At 45.2% G+C, this 18,849-nt stretch overlaps 1 protein-coding gene across 2 annotated transcripts in view; it reads left to right on the top strand.

Moving 5' to 3' along the window:
- The window catches only part of BCAT1 (branched chain amino acid transaminase 1), an 85,615-nt gene that overhangs the window by 4,973 nt on the left and 61,793 nt on the right, over nt 1-18,849 (top strand). The window lies entirely within an intron of this gene.

Below are 18,849 nucleotides of genomic sequence, written 5' to 3'. Positions count from 1 at the left end.
GTCGGTACATTTCTACCGACTCCGACTCCACCCAAAATTGCTTCCGACTCCGACTCCACAGCCCTGGGGATATAAATGTAATAAATAAATAAACATAGGAAGAGGCATTGGTCAGATGATTGGTTCATCTAGACCAGGGATGGGGAACACTGGGTCCAGGGTCCAAATGCTGCCCTTCAGTCTTCCCCATCTGGCCCCTACCACACCCTCTCTGTAGTCACATCCCTTACTGGATCTGTTTTGCACTCTCCTTGATTGGTTTTGACCGTCCTAGAACTCTGATCGTGCTTCTTGATTGTTTGGATGCAGATACAAGTATGTGTGGAAATGTACCTAAGGTAAAATTCACATTCATTGCTCTGCTCGCTTTTGCCTCTGGCCCCCTCCACCACTGGTGTGTGGCCCCCAAAAGGTTCCCCAGAAGGGAATGTGGTCCTTGGACTGAAAAAGGTTGCCCACCCACCCAAGATCTGCACTGACTGACAGTGGTGCCCCCGGGTTTCAGACAGGTGCCCTTCCCAGACTTACATGGAGATACCAGGGAACAAATGGGATGGTCTGTAGGTAAAGAAATCATGCACTCATATCATGGAGCTGCAGCCTTTCTCCTAAATGGAATGGTCCTGGAAAAGTTGTTGTTCGTTCAGAGCGTGCCAAATTGCCAGGCTAGGCAGTCTCTCACTACATCATCTTGTTTATGCATCCTGCTAATTGTGACCCCGTGCTGTCAGAAACTATAGTCACTGTGGCCTTCAGCAACTAGAACTGAATAGCTCACCTCCACAAAAGAGGATTTGTCAGAGAATAGAATATCTTTGTGGTGGCATTAACTCCTGTCTATAGATAAGTCAAAGAAAGTTATTGTGGCAGATTGGACATGAATAGATGCCCGTGGAGGTTAGTCATTTGAGACAGCCCTTGGGAAGGGAAAGCTCCTCTCTGTTGTTTTGTGTTAAAAATCCAGAGTTGCCTTTCCTCTGGAAAAACAAGTATGCAGTTTAGGGGTACTCTTGGAACCATCTTTGTCCATGGAGGCTGAGGTGATTTTCATGACAAAGTACACCGATCACCAGCTTCGACTGGTGCTTCAATGGCGCCCTTTCCTGTGTTGGAATATGTGGTTCAGCTCCAACTTGTGGGTTGAGGCTGCATGGGGTTAAAAAGAGTAGCTAGAGAGAAGACCTCCTGATTGCTAGGCTAATGCCTATCCTTTGATCTCCTGCTGACTCTCCCTTCCTGCTAGACTGATATGCTTAGGATGTTGACCACATCTCCTTCCTTCTTCTTCTTTCTCTTGAGAGGGAGAGTAGACATATTCTCTTTCTCCCTCTCCTCCAAGCATGAGGGCAAATACTAGGCTTAGTGTTTTCATCTCCAACTTAGCTAGTTAGCTAGATGTAGAACTCTTTCCTATCAAGTATGTACTTCCAGAATAAAGTAGTTGTTTCTTATTTTAAAGCTTAAAGTCTCTGTCTGACTAATTTGCAGGGAAGGTATAATCTTTAGCAAAGATTCAAACACACGTAAGGGCTCACTCAGTTTCTCCATTCCCAGTTTTGCCACTCTCTGACATCCTGGGCAGGGATAACTTGTCCAGTGTGACTCATTTACTGGTAACCTCATGTTTGGACTATGGTAATATGCTGTATGTAGGGCTCCCATTATGGCTCATCCGGAAGATGCAGCTGGTGGTGAACGGTGCCCCATATTGGGTGCATATCACGTGAAGGGTTCTGCATTGTTTGCCTATTAACCACCAAACCAGTTTTAAACTTTTGCTACTTACATACGTGTAAAGCCCTAAAGAACTTCAGACCAGGTGACCTGCAAGACCATCTTTTCCTTCATTGCCTGGTAACGGAGATGAACAAATTGAACCCGATTCGTTTTGCCACAGCCTGATGATTATCGGAACAGGGGGAGTGCTGCAGTGTTTGCTTAAAAAGTCACCCCCGAAAATTTATTTATTTATTTATTATTTAATTTATATCCCGCCCTTCCTCCCAGCAGGAGCCCAGGGCGGCAAACACTTTAAAACATCATAAAGTGCTAAAAACACTTTAAAACACTTTAAAACATCATAAAAACAGATCTTAAAATACATTAAAACAAAACAGCGTTAAAAACATTTTTTTAAAAAACAACTTTAAAAAAGGGTTAAAAACATTATTAAAAAAAACACATATTAAGCAATTCTAACACAGACGCAGACTGGGATAAGTCTCAACCGAAAAGGCTTGTTGAAAGAGGAAAGTCTTCAAAAGGCGCCGAAAGGGTAATGGAAATGGCCGGCCCCACCTCTCCTCCATTTCTGTGGCCTCTAACTGAAGCTACAAAGGTGGAGGATCCATTTTGCCTCGGCCCTAGGCTACTTCTCTAGTGCTGTGGTTTTATTTTTATTACTGCTTTTATATTGTTTGCTGCCTGGGAGCTGCGCACTGGTGTGCTTCATTTATTTATTTATTTGCAGATTTATATCCCGCTCTAGTTCAGAGAATCCAAATTCAGAGCGGTGAACAAAGTAAATAATTCACTAGTACAGAATCATACAAAGTATAACAATAATTGCTAAAAAGTCGGAGACGTTTCCCTTTAAAAATTAAAAGCTTGATAAAATAAAAAAGTTTTGGTCCGATGACGAAAGTCCATAAGAGAGGGAGAGAGCCGTACCTCAAGTGGTAGATTGTTCCAAAAGGTAGGTGCTGCGACAGAAAAAGCTTGTTTTCTAATGGCCATTTGGCGGATGGTAAAAGTTGATGGAACCCTAAGGGTGTGTTCAGCACTTGATCTCATGGGCCGATGGGTTTTAAATTTAAAGAGATGGTTCGCTAAATACGTCGGTGCTAATCCATGTAGGGCTTTAAACGTTAGAACCAGTAACTTAAACTGGTGTCGAAATTCTATGGGGAGCCAATGTAGATGATATAAAAGAGGCGTGGTATGGGCCCGAGGGCCAGTTCTTGTGATCATTCTTGCCGCTGCTCTTTGTACCAACTTGAGCGGTTGAAGTGATCTAATCAGGAGTCCAACATACAAGGAATTACAATAATCTAGCTGCGAAGTTACCAAGGCTTGGGTTACTTTTCTTAGATCAGCCATTCCTAAAAATGGTTGCAGTTGGTTGCAGTCATGTTGCAGTCATGTTCATACCAGGTGCTGAAAACCAGCGGCCCTCTCCTCAGGAGCCAGCATATGGTCTCAGGGCCATTTGTGTGGTAGAACTACCACACACAGGTAGCCAGCCTTCCCAACCTGGTGCCCTCCAGGTGTTTGGACTCCATCTCCCATCAGCCCCAGGGAGCATGACCAATAGTCAGGGATGTTGAGAGTTGTGGTCCCAACAAAATTGGAAAGCACTTAGTTGGGGAAGGCAGTCGTAAGGATTACTGAGGGAAGAGGCCAGTTTAGACTTAATGCTAAAGCATGGTTTAGTTAGTACTGTGTGAGCAAGCCTGGACTCATGTACCCCACTAGCCTCTTGCCAAGAGGTGGCATTTGAAAGTGTTCGCTTCTGTTTCTGCTTAATTGGCTTAACTTGTTCTGCTGTTCATCCAAATCAGGGAGTGTGGTTAGCATTAACTGTGGTGACCTGAATGAACCATCTTCGGAAAACACAGGTGGCTTGTCTTAACCAACCTTTCCCATCATGAAGTTCTCCAGATGTTTTGGAAAACAGCTACAGCTGATGGGAGTTGTCTAAAACATCTGGAGAGCACCAGGGTGGGGAAGGTTGTTTTGGGCCAAGGATGGGGAACCTGTGGCCCTCCAGATGTTGTTGGACTACAACTCCCATCAACCCCAATGGCCAGGGTCGATGGGAGTAGTAGTTCAACAACATCTGGAGGGCCACAGGATCCCCATCTATATAAATGGTTGCCGACTAAAAACAAAGCTTCAGAACGTCTCCTGGACCACTAGGAGGAGAGGAGCGGGGGAGCATAAAGGCAAGAGACTTGTTCACAGAGTACTGTGGTTTAATGTTGCGTCTGAATACATTCAACATAATATTAAAAGGCTTTGAGGCCTCAAAGAACTCTCATCCAGAAACCAAATCTGCTACCAACAAATATGGAGCCCTCCCGACAATATCAAACAATAGCACCGTTATTAAAAACAACAAGATAAAATATACGTGTCAAACTGCAGTCAGTTTTATCTCTTATTATAGCTGTGTACTTAGAAAATATAGTCGTTGCCTTATTCCACCCCCTGGAAGCTGTATTTCCACGTAGTAAACCCAGGAAAGGGTTGTTACAAGGATGAGTGAGTCTCAGTTTCTTTGAAATTAATTGCTTTGTCTCATAAAAGTATCCATTAAGAAACCAGGTTATTGAGTTAAAAACGCAGGGTGCTCAACCTCTTAAATAAGCTATTATAATATTAGAGGTTAAATTAACTTTCCTCCATTAGAAGGGCTTCAGCAAATACTGTCGTATGCTACTGAAAATGAAAATGGTGTTGGCTTTGCTTATCTAAAAGATAAGTGCCTCCCCCACCCCCTGCATCAATCCAGCGAAACAGACTTTTAAGATAATCAAAGGCTTTCACTAGCTTGCCTCGTCTGATACACCAATCCTAGCACATCCTTATCTTCATGCTTTTGATGTCCTGTGTTCTAGAATCTTGCAGTGGGACTGTGTTGCCTTCCTTTGATGCTTACGGGTCGTACACAGAATTTAAATGCAAGATCTGTAGTGCTTGGGATGTAAGGTGGTTGCCTAGGCTGCCAGGTCTGAGGCTTTTTCTACTGGTATATGATTTTTCAGCAGTTTTTTAAACTCTACATTTGATGATTCACCACTGAGATTGGACCAGACATGACACCAATCACTGCGTTCTGCAGGTGAGGTCATGGGCCGCATGAAATGGGACTGCTCCCCCCTCCAGTCCAACATCCTGTTCTCACGGTGGTCAACCACATACCCTTTGGAAGCCTGCAAGCAGGACCTGAGTGCAACAGCAGTCTCTCCCCCACTTGCCATCCTTGGTATTCAGAGGCATGCTATCTCCGGTAATGGCGTTGAACATAGGCTGGGGAGTGGGCATGGCCCGGGAGAGTCCCAAGGGCCAGGTGGGGGCCAAGAGGGCCGTACTAGGCCCCTAGCAGGGCCAACCCAGACCTAGGGTTCCCCATTTTGGTTTACGCCACATCCAGATGATGCCAATATGCCTCCCTGCCTGGTTTCACGTAAGGCTTTCCATGGCCAGAGGGGAACAGATCTGAAAGAAGGACAAAGCTGCTGTGCTTCTTAAAATTGTGCAGCAGAGAGGATATCAGCAGGTGGGAGTTTCTCACCTGTAGCACCTGTGATATCGGCTGCACTTACATAAACTGTATCTGCTCCTAGTGAAATTCTCGTTTCTTTGCAAATATTAAAAGGGGGAGAAGACTTAATTCCCCCCCTTGCATCTAATTGCCTTGGCCTGACCTGGACAGTTGGGTAGACTGTTGAGTAGCCTCACTTGTGTTGTCATGGAGGCATCCAAGGTAACCTGCCCCCCCACACACATTGTTCTCTCTTTGGTGCTATGTAGTCTGTACAGCAGCCTTCCCCAATATGGTGGCTTCTAGATTGTTTGGACTACAACTCCCATCAGCCCCAGCCAGCACAGCCATGGGGGTTGTAGTCCAAAACATCTGGGCTGGCAGGTCCCCAGAAGTTCATTTATCTCCATCCCTGCCAATCCGTAATGTCAGCTTTTGCATGATATTTTACCATCTATAATCAAGCTGCATCTGGGCAAATATTTGCTTACCACTTTTGGAATGAAACCATTTCCTTCAAACAGGGAGGAACAGAAGGAAGACTGAAGCCCATCAGAGGCCCAAATTCCAGTAGACAATCTAGTACGGTGATGGAGACCTTCCTGCCCTGCAGGCTGAATGTGGCCCTCCAGGCTTCTCTATCTGGCCCTCAGGACTGTCTTCAGGTTAACATCCTTCCCTGGCACCATCTGTGTCACTCTCACTCGTGGACACCAGCAGTCAGGATCGTCATGTTTATTTTTACCTCTCTCTGCTCTTAGCACAGATCTCAAAAGATCCCCCTGCTAGGCCACACTACCCAACACTCTGTGTATCCAATATAACCTCTAGATTGTGCCTTAGTGTCTTCCTGGTTATTTTGATACCTTGTGTCTGTGTGTATAGGTAATTCCCAACCCTCCTGAAGCCTCTTGCCTATGAAGCTCACAGCTCTGGGTTGCTCTGTGGTACTGGATGTTGATACAATATCTCTTCCTTCACCGCTGCCACCATTCAATACTATTTCTTCTTCAGTCTTGGTAATTCTGCCTCCCCCCTGGTCTGTGCCCCCCAGCTGAGGAATCAGGCTTTAAGTAAACCAAGAAAATATTTATTGATAACACTACGAATAACAAGATTCCTTATAGATTTCATTGACAAGCATATGGTTTCATATATGTTTCTCTGATGTTCCTAATTCTCTGCTTTCCTTGAGTGGTTTTCCTTGGCTGGAATGTGTCCTGGAAGTGTGATAATACTTTTTACTTCCTTGGATTGAAGGGGTGTGCGTGCGTGCGTGCGTGTGTGCGCGCTCCTCTCAGATTTGTATGGCTAGAAGGTAGCTTATGGTACAGTGGTAAGAGCCACATCTGTTGCTCTGCCCATGTTTGCTTCTGGCCCTTGGAAGGTTTCATGGGAAGGAGTGTGGCCCTTGGGCTTGTAAGGAATGCAGGACTCAGCAGGCATTAGTCGGCTCCATGCCACCATGGCACAGATCTGAACTAGATACTTTTGCTTAGGAAATTTAGGCTGCAAAATTTAGATTTGCTAACCAGAGTGTAAGCCGTATTGTGCTCAACTTCTGTGTAAACATGCATAGGAATGTGCTGTTGAAACACATGGGTGGACTACAGGGATTCTAGGTTTAATTGTTGGTTTTTTAACAGACTGCCCGTTAGCCCAATCCTGCTTTAAAATACATACCCTTGCCCTCCATTACTGGAGATGCATAATAACAGGGGTTCTGGTTAGAACTCGGGCAGAGCTGGGAGTAGCTACCCATTCAAACTTCCTGTTGGGTTATTGCAGACATAAATACAGCCAATCCACTTTGTTTATGGCCACCTCTCCCACGGCAATAAAATGTTAACTCTTTTTTGGAAGGGCCGTCCTAGCATAATGAACCGAACAGCTTGGTCCGCGGAGTCTGGCTGCTGGCATCTCCGCACAGCCGTTCTGTTTGACTTCACGCTTCAGGAGTTCGTTTGCTTGGGTGGTTGCATGAACTGGCCAGCCTGGAATGAGCATAAATCCAGCCCTCGCCTGCCTCTGACAGATGTATTGCCAGTAGCACTCAAGGGTACAAGATGTCTGCTGCCCTGGACATTTATCGATGCTATCTGTTAAGGTTGTGCCTGCCACTTACTGTTTTATTATCTATAAACGTGAATCTTTATGGAGAAAATGTGAAGATCTGCTCTGATAGCTGCTTTGAACATCCTGTTTGTTGGTATTATTCATGATGATCGTATCGTTCTAATAGCAAACTGAGCTGGTGAGTGATGACAAGGTTACAGCCAAAACAGGGCAAGTGAGAAATAAGAGTGTAATATCAGCATGTGCAGAGTAACCCCAACTTCTACAGAAGTACAAAATTACTTAGGGTGGGGAAACCCTAGAGAGATGCCCCCCCCCCAAAATCCCAATGAGGCTTGAGAATGCTCAGTACCCCAGAATGCTGAGTGCTAGATGGGGTAGAGAACAAAACGGGGTGGGGAGGAAGGGAGAGGGAATGAGGTATGGGGTAGAGTGTCCTGGAAGAGGACATGGCTGGCTGGCACACTGAAGAAAAATACTTCTCACTGCAACATTTTGTTGCACATCCCAGTTCTAATAGTATTTATTCACGATGGTGATATTATAATGAAATTAAAATGTACATGGAACTTAAGGGGGGAAAGTTGAAAAAGACAAACCTCTACCCTGAAGAGGTTGCAGTTTGACATATACATCCCTTTCACTGATGCTGAAAGATAGTGGTTTACGTAGGGCTAGAGTCCCCAAGGTGGTATCTGTGGGCACCATGGAGTCCTCAAATGCGTACCCCTGGGCACCTGCCAAGACCCTCTCAGTTTTATTTTTTTCTAAAAAGAGAATTTTGTTTTGATGATTTGATTTGCAGGGTTGGCTGTTTCTTGTAGGATGTTCCCTGCTTTGGTTTTTTTGGTCTGTGTTTTCTTTGGGTTTTTTTTTTGTGGGGGGAGTGTTTTGCCTGTTTTCAGGGGTTTGAGCATCTCCAGTTTTTCTTCTGTGAGATGGGTATTATTATTACTTTTAGATTTCCAAATGTGCCATAGGACCAAAAACGCTGGGAACCCATGACTTAGGGTCACCTAGCAAGCACAGGGGCAAGGCAAGATTTAATCCATTGTCTTCCTGATTCACAGCGCAGTCTCTTGAGGGGTGTTTGCACATTACATTCAATGAGTGTCGAATCTGTGTAATGAGAGTTGAGCTGCACACTTGTAATGGGGAAAGGCCATAGCTTGGTGGCAGAGCATCCCAGGTTCAGTTCCTGGCATCTCCAGGTACGTCTGGGATAAGACTCCTGCCTGAAACCTTGGAGAACTACTAGATGGATCAGCGGTCTGACTCAGTATAAGGAAGCTTCCTATCAGGGCTGTGGAGTCGGTACGTCAAACCTTCGACTCCGACTCCTCTATTTTTCTACTGTCTGACCCCTTCATAAATGGCAAACGTATATTATTTAATTAATTGATTGATTGATTGATTGATTTATATCCCGCCCTTCCTCCCAACAGGAGCCCAGGGTGGCAAACAGAAACCCTAAAAACACTTTTAAGACATCATAAAAAGTCCTTAAAATACATTAAAACAAAAAAAATTAAATTATTAATTTTATTTTGAAGTCAGAGTTGGTGCATTTCTGCCAACTCCACCCAAAATTGCTTCCGACTCCACGACTCCGACTCCGCAGCCCTGCTTCCTGTGTTCCTGTGTAGTGTTATTCACTTCTAATGTGTACAAAATAGTTGAGCGGTACAAATCAACAAGCGTGCACCCTTTCACACAACGCTTGTACCTGCGTAGTGACAACTTGTACCTGTGCTCAGTGTAATGTGTAAAGAAGAGAATCCTGGCCCATATTAGCTTCTCATTGCTCATTTTTTAGCATTAGCTCCTGGGGTGGAGTGTGTCTTGTTCGCTACCAAGGCAGTGTGGGACAAAGAGAGAATTATCTGCCGATAGGAAACGAGATTTATAGGTCAACTAGATTCAGCTAGCAGCTTTAATACAGTTGCTGATTTTGCCCCTGTTGTCACGCTGGCAAACAATGCAATTATTAAGAAAAGGAATTAATGCTGGATCTGACAAGCGGGTCAGTAAGAGGCACACTTAGAGGCTCTGTTCTCCAGATCAGAAGAGTGGGATCCCAAAGGAAGGGACACTGCGACGGCAAAGGAAGACAACAAACGCAAGAGTTGTTTTAATTTTGGAAAAACAAGCCCACGAGCCAAGCTTTAAGAGGTTTATTTAAACAAGAGGCATTTAAAGTTCTTGCCTTCACTACGCAGTCCTAGGATTCCAGTTAAAAACAACAATTGAAGTTAGCTCTGTGCCTCTGTGCATCCAGGGCAAGAGCCGAAATGTAAGCTGCTGTGTCCTTCAAAGACCAGCAAGTACCCTAAGCAAGCTGGCGGGTACTACCCTATTCTACTTGATTCTGTCCTGCTGTGCTGGCCATTGGATCCCCTTGCCAGGAAGAGCTAATGCTTCCTGTGCAAGCTAAGACTGCACAGGCAACAATAGACCTTATAGGAAGGAGGGCTAACCTGTGCCCTCCAGATGATGTTGAACTCCAACTCCCATCATTGCTGACCATTGGCTGTGCTGCCTGGGCTCCCTGTTCCCCATATCTGACCTAGATGGAGTCATGTTACATCAGTTCTAGAAGTTTGCTCCCCATTCACTATCCCAGGTGCTGGTACCTACAGCTTGGGCCCCAAATATCTGAAGGAGCACCTCCTCCCGTACCAACCAGCCTGTGCACTAAGGTCAATCAAAGACACCCTTTTCCATGGGCCATCTTTAGGGGAAAAGTTCTTCATTTTTGCACAAAAGGGGGTCTGCTCTGTGGTGGTGCCCCAACTCTAGAATGCTCTCCCAAGATAGGTATGCCTGATGCCAACGGTGTATTCTTTTTGGCACCAGGTTAAAACCTTGTTTTTTGCCCAGGTATTTTAGGGTATGGTATTTTGAGCTGGTTGAATTGTTCTGTTCCTCTTAACAGTCCGCTTAACTGTTTCTTTGTTTTTACAATGCACTTGTAATTTTAAATTTCTTTACATCCTGCCATCAAATCCATGTTTGGATGAAGCGTGGGTTTTTTAAATAATTTATTAAAAAATATAAAACTGTGCACTAATCTCAACACACACATACCCCTCTCCAATTTGCAAATAACAGACAACCTACATATTATTTTTCTCTAAGGCTGTTTACTTTCTTGGCTGACCTCCTCTGCTTAACCTAATTGTTACGATGAATAACTGCTAAAACTGCTTTTAAAGATTTAGGACTTTCATAATTCTATAATCCATTCTTGACATTATTAATTAAACAGAGAGAGGAGGAAGAATCAACCCATTTTCTGTTCATCTTGTGCTTTGCTCCTCAGCCTCGGGCCCTGGGTGGCACGTCAAGGAACCCTTCATTGCAAGTTTGGTGATAATGGCTAACCCCCAGTGGCTAACCCCATTTTTCTGCAGACCCCCTGATCCCATCCATGCACAACAGCAGCCCAGCACTCTGATGGGGATTCAAATTGCTAGGGAGGGTGGGGTCTACCTGCCTGTGTGAGTCCTGTGTGCTTGTGAGAGAATGGGCAGGGCATACTCACATTTGGCAGATGCCCCCAGAAGATTTTGACCTTGGGCCAAAAAACCCAGTGGTCTAAGCAGTGGGTTTTTTAGTCTCACCTGAGCAGGTCAGGAGCAGCTGGCCCAGTGGGCCGGAGCAGCAATTTACTGGGATGGGGGAGGCAGCAGTGAAGTTGGGTTGTGTGGGTGCACTGGCAGAGCCCGGTGGTAGAGAGCATTTGTTTGGCAGGTAGAACGTCTCTGGCTCAATCCCACTGCCACCACCTGCAAGGATCTTTCATAGCAGGACCATGGAAGAGCTTTGTCTGAGTCTTTGGAGAGATGCTAGTAGTCAGAGGTGATGTACAGAGGTAGATCAACCAGTGGCTTGACTAGGTATAAAGTAGCTTCCGGTGTTGGCTGGTGCCTGTTGGAACTGGTGGGGCGGAAGTCAAGGGGCCCAACAGTAGGTGAAGCCGGAGCCAATGACAGGTGGAGCCAATAGATTCTAGTTTTCTCCCCCCCTCCTCCTCCCCCCTGCTGGATTCTACAATGGCAACCCTAAAACCAAGAAGGAGGAAGCTGACAACCAGTGCCACCCCATGGACTGGTCATAAGTAATAAGACGGGGAGATGGCTGCGGGCAGACTGAAGCAGGCCCTGTTTGCCCCAATGGACCAGTGTCTAGGAGTAGCTTCACATATTTATGGGCCATATAGATTCTTCTTGTCCAAGAAGTAACGAAGGAGCCATCTTGGGCCTGGTCTCCGCTTGTGAGAGAATGAGATGATAGAATCTTGAAGTCGCTGAAAGGACTGTACCACTTTGTGCTGCAGGGGGGGGAGCTGTCATTGGAATTCACCTGTGCGTAGCTATTCCCTGCTAAACAAATCAAAAGCACTAACACTTTAGGAAGAAATGTTTTGTCCCAACCAGCTCCCTGTGTCCTTAAAGGGAGCTGTTATTTAATGCAGAGTGACATTTTAAAAGTCATACCACTGCCACCCCCCAGTTTGCAGTTGAAGCAGTCCAATCTGTTCTACCGCCTCATTGCTCTGCCACCTGATTCTGCTGGTTGTCTAGGTGTCAGGACGCAGCCTGATAACGATCCAGAGGTCTCCCTCTGAGGAGGAGGTGGAGGTGGTAGAAGAGCACGAGTCTGCGGTAGCCACCAGGGGTTCTGTGGAGCCTACAGCCCCTGAGGAACAGGCCCTGTTCGCTGCCGTGGATGGTATCCCTACCCCAGTTTCAGACCCTCTTGTGTTGCCCTCGGGACCCCAGGAGCAGAGGGGACGATGAAGAAGATCAGAAGTCCAGCCCCTGCGAGGAAGTGCCTGGTTAGATGCTGAAGACCTACTTGGGAAGAGGGGAAAGCAGGCACAGGAGTTTCCCTTGGGTTGGGGGTCTGGCTGAGAGGCCGGAAGGACCCTTTTAGTTTGCTTCACAATTGTGGGTGCAACGGGTCCCTCTTGGGCTGTACTCAGGGAGTAGCTTCAGCTTTTCATTTCATGGCCCACAGGGCCTGGATTGGGTCTTCCACTCTTGGGTTCTCTCCATCTTCCCAGGGCGGGGGGAAATGGACAGTAGACCAGACCTCCTGTCAGTTAGATGACTTGTGATGTCTTTCCCCTCTTAGCCCCAGCAGCAAACAAGAGCCACTACTGTTGCAAATGAGAGTCATCTGGAGGTTTTTGAGATAACATCTCATTAATGGACCTGTGTGGTGTAGTGGTTAAGGTGTTGGACTACGACCTGGGAGACCAGAGTTTGAATCCCCACTTAACCATGAAGTGCACTGGGTGACCTTGGGCCAGTCACTGCCTCTCAGCCTCAGAGGGAGGCAATGGTAAACCCCCTCTGAATACCGCTTACCATGAAAACCCTGTTCATAGGGTCGCCATAAGTCGGGATCAACTCGAAGGCAGTCCATTGTTGTTGTCCAGAACTGTGAACATAGGTAGCTGCCTTATACCCAGCCAGACCCTTCATCCTCACTATTATAGCTCACTATTGCCTGCGCCACTGTTGTTCAACCTTGGGTCTCCAGATGTTGGTCGACAACTCCCATCAACCCTAGCCAGCTTAGGCAATGGCCGAGGATGATGGGAGTTGTAGTCCAGAACATCTGGGGATGCAAGGTTGAACAGTGGCCTACGCTAACCATCAGCAGCTCTCCAGCATTTCAGACATGGGATATTACCAGCCCTACCTACAGATGCTGGGGATTGAACTGGGGACCTTTGCATGCAAAGCAGATGCTCTGCCACTGAGCTACAACTACTCTTCTCCTCCTACAAAAAAGAACAATCCATGGGAGCTCGGGGGGGGCAGTTTGTATGGCTCAGTTCCTCCATGTGATGCATGCAATGATCCCTTGTTCATTGCAACCTCAGCTGGTGATTTGCATGTGTGAATGAGGGATTGAAACAGGAATGCCAGCCATGTGTGTTTCTAGAGAGCCAGTGTGGCGTAATGGTTAGAGTGTTGGGCTATGACAGGGGAGACCAGGGTTCAAGTCCCCACTTGGCCATGAAGATGGGTGACCTTGGGCCAGTTACTGTCTCTCAGCCTAACTTACCTCATAGGGTTGTTGTGAGGATAAAATAGAGAGAAGAGAACCATGTACACCACCTAGAGCTCCTTGGAGGAAAAGTGCTATATAAATGTAATAAATAAATAGGATACTCCATCCCATCCCGCCCTTCTCGTGCAATGTTAGTCTCCTTTCAAAGCCTGGTGCTGGAAGGACAGCAGTGTAGGCACCCGGTGAGCCTCCCTGGTAAGGGAATTAAACACATTGGGAAGCCCCCACCTCTGTCTGGTCACCATCCACCTTCCCTTAGATGATGGGGGCACTTGTGGAGGTGAGCCTCCAAAGCTGGTCTCCATATGCAAGGCAGGATGATGTGGGAACAGGATCCTTAGGGACCCAGGTTGCAATAAGCGTAGAATTTTAAAAAACAAAGGTGAATCTGGGCATACCTCTTCACTTGGAAAGTACTTCTCCGCACAGCATGTAGTTCAACTATGGAATTGACTCCTTCAAGAGATAGTGACGGCCACCAAATTGGGTAGCTTTAAAAGAGGATTAGACAAATTCATGGAGGATTAATGGCTACTAGCCACAGTGGCTAAGTTCTTCCTCCACTGTCTGAGGCCTCCGAACACCAGTTGCTCGGAATCGTAGGTGGGGAGAGTGATGTTGTGTGCAGGTTATGCTTGTGGGATTCCCACAGACATCTGGTTGGCCACTGTGAAAACAAGGTGCTGGACTATTTATTTATTTATTATTTAATTTGTATCCCGCCCTTCCAGCAGGAGCCCAGGGCGGCAAAGAAAGCTCTAAAAACACTTTAAAACATCATAAAAACAGATCTTAAAATACATTAAAACAAAACAGTGTTAAAAACATTTTTTTAAAAAAACAACTTTAAAAAAGGGTTAAAACCATTATAAAAAAACATATTAAGCAATTCTAACACAGATGCAGATAGGTCTCAGCCGAAAAGCCTTGTTGAAAGAGGAAAGTCTTCAAAAGGCGCCGAAAAGATAGCAGAGATGGCGCCTGCCTAATATTCAAAGGGAGGGAGTTCCACAGGGTAGGTGCTGCCACACTAAAGGTCCATTTCCTATATTGTGCAGAACAAACCTCCTGATAAGATGGTATCTGCAGGAGGCCCTCAACTGCAGAGCGCAGTGATATAAGGGGTAAGATGGTCTTTCAGGTATCCTGGTCCCGAACTGTATAGGGCTCTGTACACCAAAACTAGAACCTTGAACTTGGCCTGGTAGCAAATGGGCAGCCAGACTAGATGGACCTTTGCTCTGATCCAGCAAACTCATCTCGTGTTCCTGGGCACAGGCAAGTACAAAGAAGTGGCCCAGTTAGATGTGACAGGCAGCCTGCTGTGAGGCCAGAAGTTTTGCTGCATCTCTGCACGGGGGACGCTTAAGGGTGAAATCAGACAGGATGTTTTTAGAGCAGCAGGACTAACTCCACAGCATCCTTGCTGCATTCATTTATCCATTACATTTATATTCAACCTTTCCAGTAAGGGTCAAGGTAGCATACATGCTTCTACCCCCCTTCCCCATTTATCCCCACAACAATCCTGTGAGGTAGGCTGGTGTTCAATCCAAAGTGGCCTTTTCCTCCCTGGGTCAAGCCGTGGTGTGAGAGGTGGGACAGGGGATAAAAGCCCTTTTTATTATTTAATCAGTCTCTCGTGGCATACACCAGTGGTTCCTTTATAATGCGTCATTTGGATATTTTTCTGGAATATATATTTTTATTATTTTGAAAAAAAAAGTTGCACGGCCTTTTGTTGTATATGAGCTCTCTTCAGTTCAACATCAAAGTAAATTGGGCCAAAAAAAATCTACATCTGGCTTTGTAGGTAGCATGGATATGGTCCTTGGCTTCTTCGCATCCTTTTTTGAAAAGGTCACGAGGAGTTGCAAGCCTTTTCAGCTGGAGTTAAAAATAGGGTTGAGTGACTCAGCCGTTTGGCAACATCACTTTCTCTGCTTGATGAGTGGATTATTTATTTCTTTATGAACACACACACACACACCAGTGGATATCATTATTGTTTTTCATTTAATCTTCTGTAGCTTCTGTTTTCAAGGTGTCTGAAGTAGCCGTGGAAACATCTTAGCCGTTTCTTTTAAGAAAGAAAACACTCTTAAATAGCTGTGCAATAGCTTGCTGTTTTTAATTATTTTGAAAAGATCTTGCATTCAGAATGGTACTGTGAATGCAGCTTTGAAAATCTTTGGCATTGAAGGCAACATTGCCAGAGCATTGTGATAGGAGCTCTACTCCATGTTATTTTACATTTTAATTAAACCTGCCAGCTGCACAGGTAGCGTTGGTTTGCATGAAGATATGGACACAGAGGCACAGATGCCAGATACGTTGGTCATATGGATCGTCTGTGGACTGATCGACTGAGGGGGGGGGGGATCGGTTGAAAGAAGCATTCTGTTGTAGCCAGTAGAATAAGTTGTGGTGTGTGTGTATGGTGCTTATGACAGTTTCTCCAAAAGGTCAACAACCTCCAGTCTAGACCAGTATTGTTTACTCTGACTAGCGGCAATGATCCAGGTTCAGATGCAGATGAATTGCCCATTGCCTGCTGCCTGATCCTTCTAACTGGAGATTGCTGGGGAATGAAGAAGATTAGGATAGAGCTTTGCACATACCATGGACTGCGAAAAAGACAAATAATGTTAGAACAAATTAAACCAGAACTGTCACTAGAAGCTAAAATGAATAAACTGAGGTTACCATACTTTGAACATATAATGAGAAGACATGATTCATTAGAAAAGACAGTAATGCTGGGAAAAACAGAAGGGAGTCGAAACAGAGGAAGGCCAAACAAGAGATGGATTGATTCCATAATGGAAGCCACAGACCTGAACTTACAAGATCTGAACAGGGTGGTTTATAACAGTTGCTATTAGAGGTTGCTGATTCATAGGGTTGCCATTAGTCGTAATCGACTTGAAGGCACATAACAACAACAAATTTATTTTTAAAAGTATTTATATACTGCCAATTCATACAATGTAACATGGCAGCATAAAGCCATATATACAAGAAAACATAAAGCACGATACAAACAATACAAAATGATTAAAATGATTGGCTGATCAAAACATGTAAACAGCTGCCTGGGCCTGTCTCCATGAAAAGGTCTTAAAGACATGTCTGAAAATCAAAACTGAGAGTGCCTGCTGAACTTCTGTTGCAAGCCCAGGACTGGTGACACTAAATGCCTGACTTTTAGTTGAGGTCCGTCAGGCCTTTGTAAAACGGGGACAACTAGCAGCACTCCTCCGGATGAGCTCAGTGATCAGGCTGGGATATAAGGACTCATGTGGTCCTTAAGCTATCCTGGACCCAAGTTTGCCTGTTCTGCATGCTGAGCCATGGTCCCTTCACAAATTTTCCCCAACACAGATAATCAGGGAGTTGTGATTGATGAGGCAGGATGGTCAATGACGAGTTCAGGTGATGTTCCTCTTGTGCTGAAGGCAGTCAACAGCTCTACTGCAGATCATCATTGAAGGGCAGCGCTCTGGGTTTTTTAAAAAAATTCATACCTGTGTTTTGCCAACAGGCAAGAAAGATTTGGAATTTCAGAAGGCAATGAATCACACTGGTGGAAGATTAACTGTTTTATTGGAGATAACTTGTAGCTTTGAGTTGCAGGCATGGCAGTAAAAGCATAAAACAGAGACAAAGCAGCTAATGAGCGCCCCCCCCCCCAAGTCTTACGTTCGCCTTCAGTTGCTGGAAGCTCCAAAAGCACCAACAGCCAGATCCCTGTGGCCAGTTTCTTATACAGCACCCACCGGTCTATATTGAAGCTTACTGATCAAGATCTAGGGGGATTTATTTATACCCAAAAAGAGCCCCTGGACCTGGAGGCAACTTTGCACCTGTGATTTTAAATTAGATATACTTGTGAGATATTTATCTTTACTTGGATCTGTCTTTTGTTTATCCCTTCTGCTGGGTCCATGACCTTGAGTTTTGCTGCAGCCTGGCCTGAGAACACAGCTTTGAGACTGCGTTCCCAGCCTTGGGCAGCATGTGTGAAAACGTCTTCCCCGAAGAGCTCATTGGCATCCACTGTTTTGGCTAATTAAAGGCTTTTACCCAGCTTTTTGTACTGTTACGTTCAACATAGGCAGAGTGAGAGAACCTGCAAATTGAGCTTACTGGCCTAAACAGAGCTTCTCAGACTCCTGTACTACGCAAACAGGCTGAGAAAGCAATAAGCAAACCCAGAGAGAGCAGGAGTATGGGACGGGAATGGAGCATGCCACGCTAAATCTCCATCTCGGTTACATCAAGATGTCTTCTGGATTTATGTTCCAATACAGCCTGCACAAGTTGTGGCCCACAAAGTTTTCCCCAGAAAGTTAGGTTAAAACAGGCCTGCACAGTTTGATGAGCCACCAAGCTCAATGCAGCACACCAGCCATGTTCTATGGCTTCCCAGTCACTTGATAAACCTCTATTTTTTTATTTTTGCTTTCTGCAAAAATTGAGAGACTGAGATTGTCTTTGCAAGACACAGCCTGATGCTTCCTTTCCTTTGGGGGCAGGCTGAAAAGGGCAAGGGCTATATTGTGGTTTTTATAACCTCATTTGGTTTATAGAACGAGTTGCAAAGGACTCTGCTTGCAACCATTTTGGCAACATACCTAATTCCTGGTGCATCGGAAAGGATTGAGCATAGCCCAGGGGTGACATAAGATATCAGAGGAAGATGGATTGCTAGATCTCTTGCAGAGCTGAATAATTTTTGACCTCTCATTGACCTGAAGGGCAATATGTAGATCTGACAATCCTGTTAGTGCAAGTCGATAGCTTCTCAGCTTTTCATTTTCTCAGTCTTAAACTCAATTCTCCATATTTCCACATCAGTTTGTAATAAAAAAAATCAGCATTTTAATGTAAATTCCTCATACGTTCATTTTTGCAAAGCAATTTCCCCTAATATGATACAATTTCCTCTGTTTTCTTTTCATCTTTAAACACTTTACCCTGGTATATACATTTTTGTACACATTGTTTGGCTGGAGAACTGCACTGCAAAGTTCAGAGAAGTGTGAATTTCATAGGATGGGCTGTGTTTCAGTTTACATATTGTTTTGGAAAGCGTGAATTATATTGGTTTGCCTTGAAATGCCAACGGAATCAAATTTCTCTCTCATCCCTAATTGCAGTTTACTGTGCTAGGATGCTGCAGCGAGTGCAGAGCTGCTCTTTGTAAGCTGCCTTGCATTTGATGTTTACCCTAGAGATTAGTTATAAATGTTAAAAAATAAATAAGTAGATGATCCATCAACCGGATGGAATTGCAGGCTGCTGCTGACTTTTCGTTCAGGTTTTAATTGTGCAACACTTGTGCTCTTGTTTCTCCTAGCACTGGGCAAAGTAGGATTTACCAAATCCTCTCATAAGCCTGAAAGAGCTGAAGGTGC

This window comes from Rhineura floridana, chromosome 8 (assembly GCF_030035675.1).
Source record: "Rhineura floridana isolate rRhiFlo1 chromosome 8, rRhiFlo1.hap2, whole genome shotgun sequence".
In the NCBI taxonomy this organism is placed as follows: Eukaryota; Metazoa; Chordata; class Lepidosauria; order Squamata; family Rhineuridae; genus Rhineura; species Rhineura floridana.
This window is presented reverse-complemented; position numbering and strand designations above follow the sequence as displayed.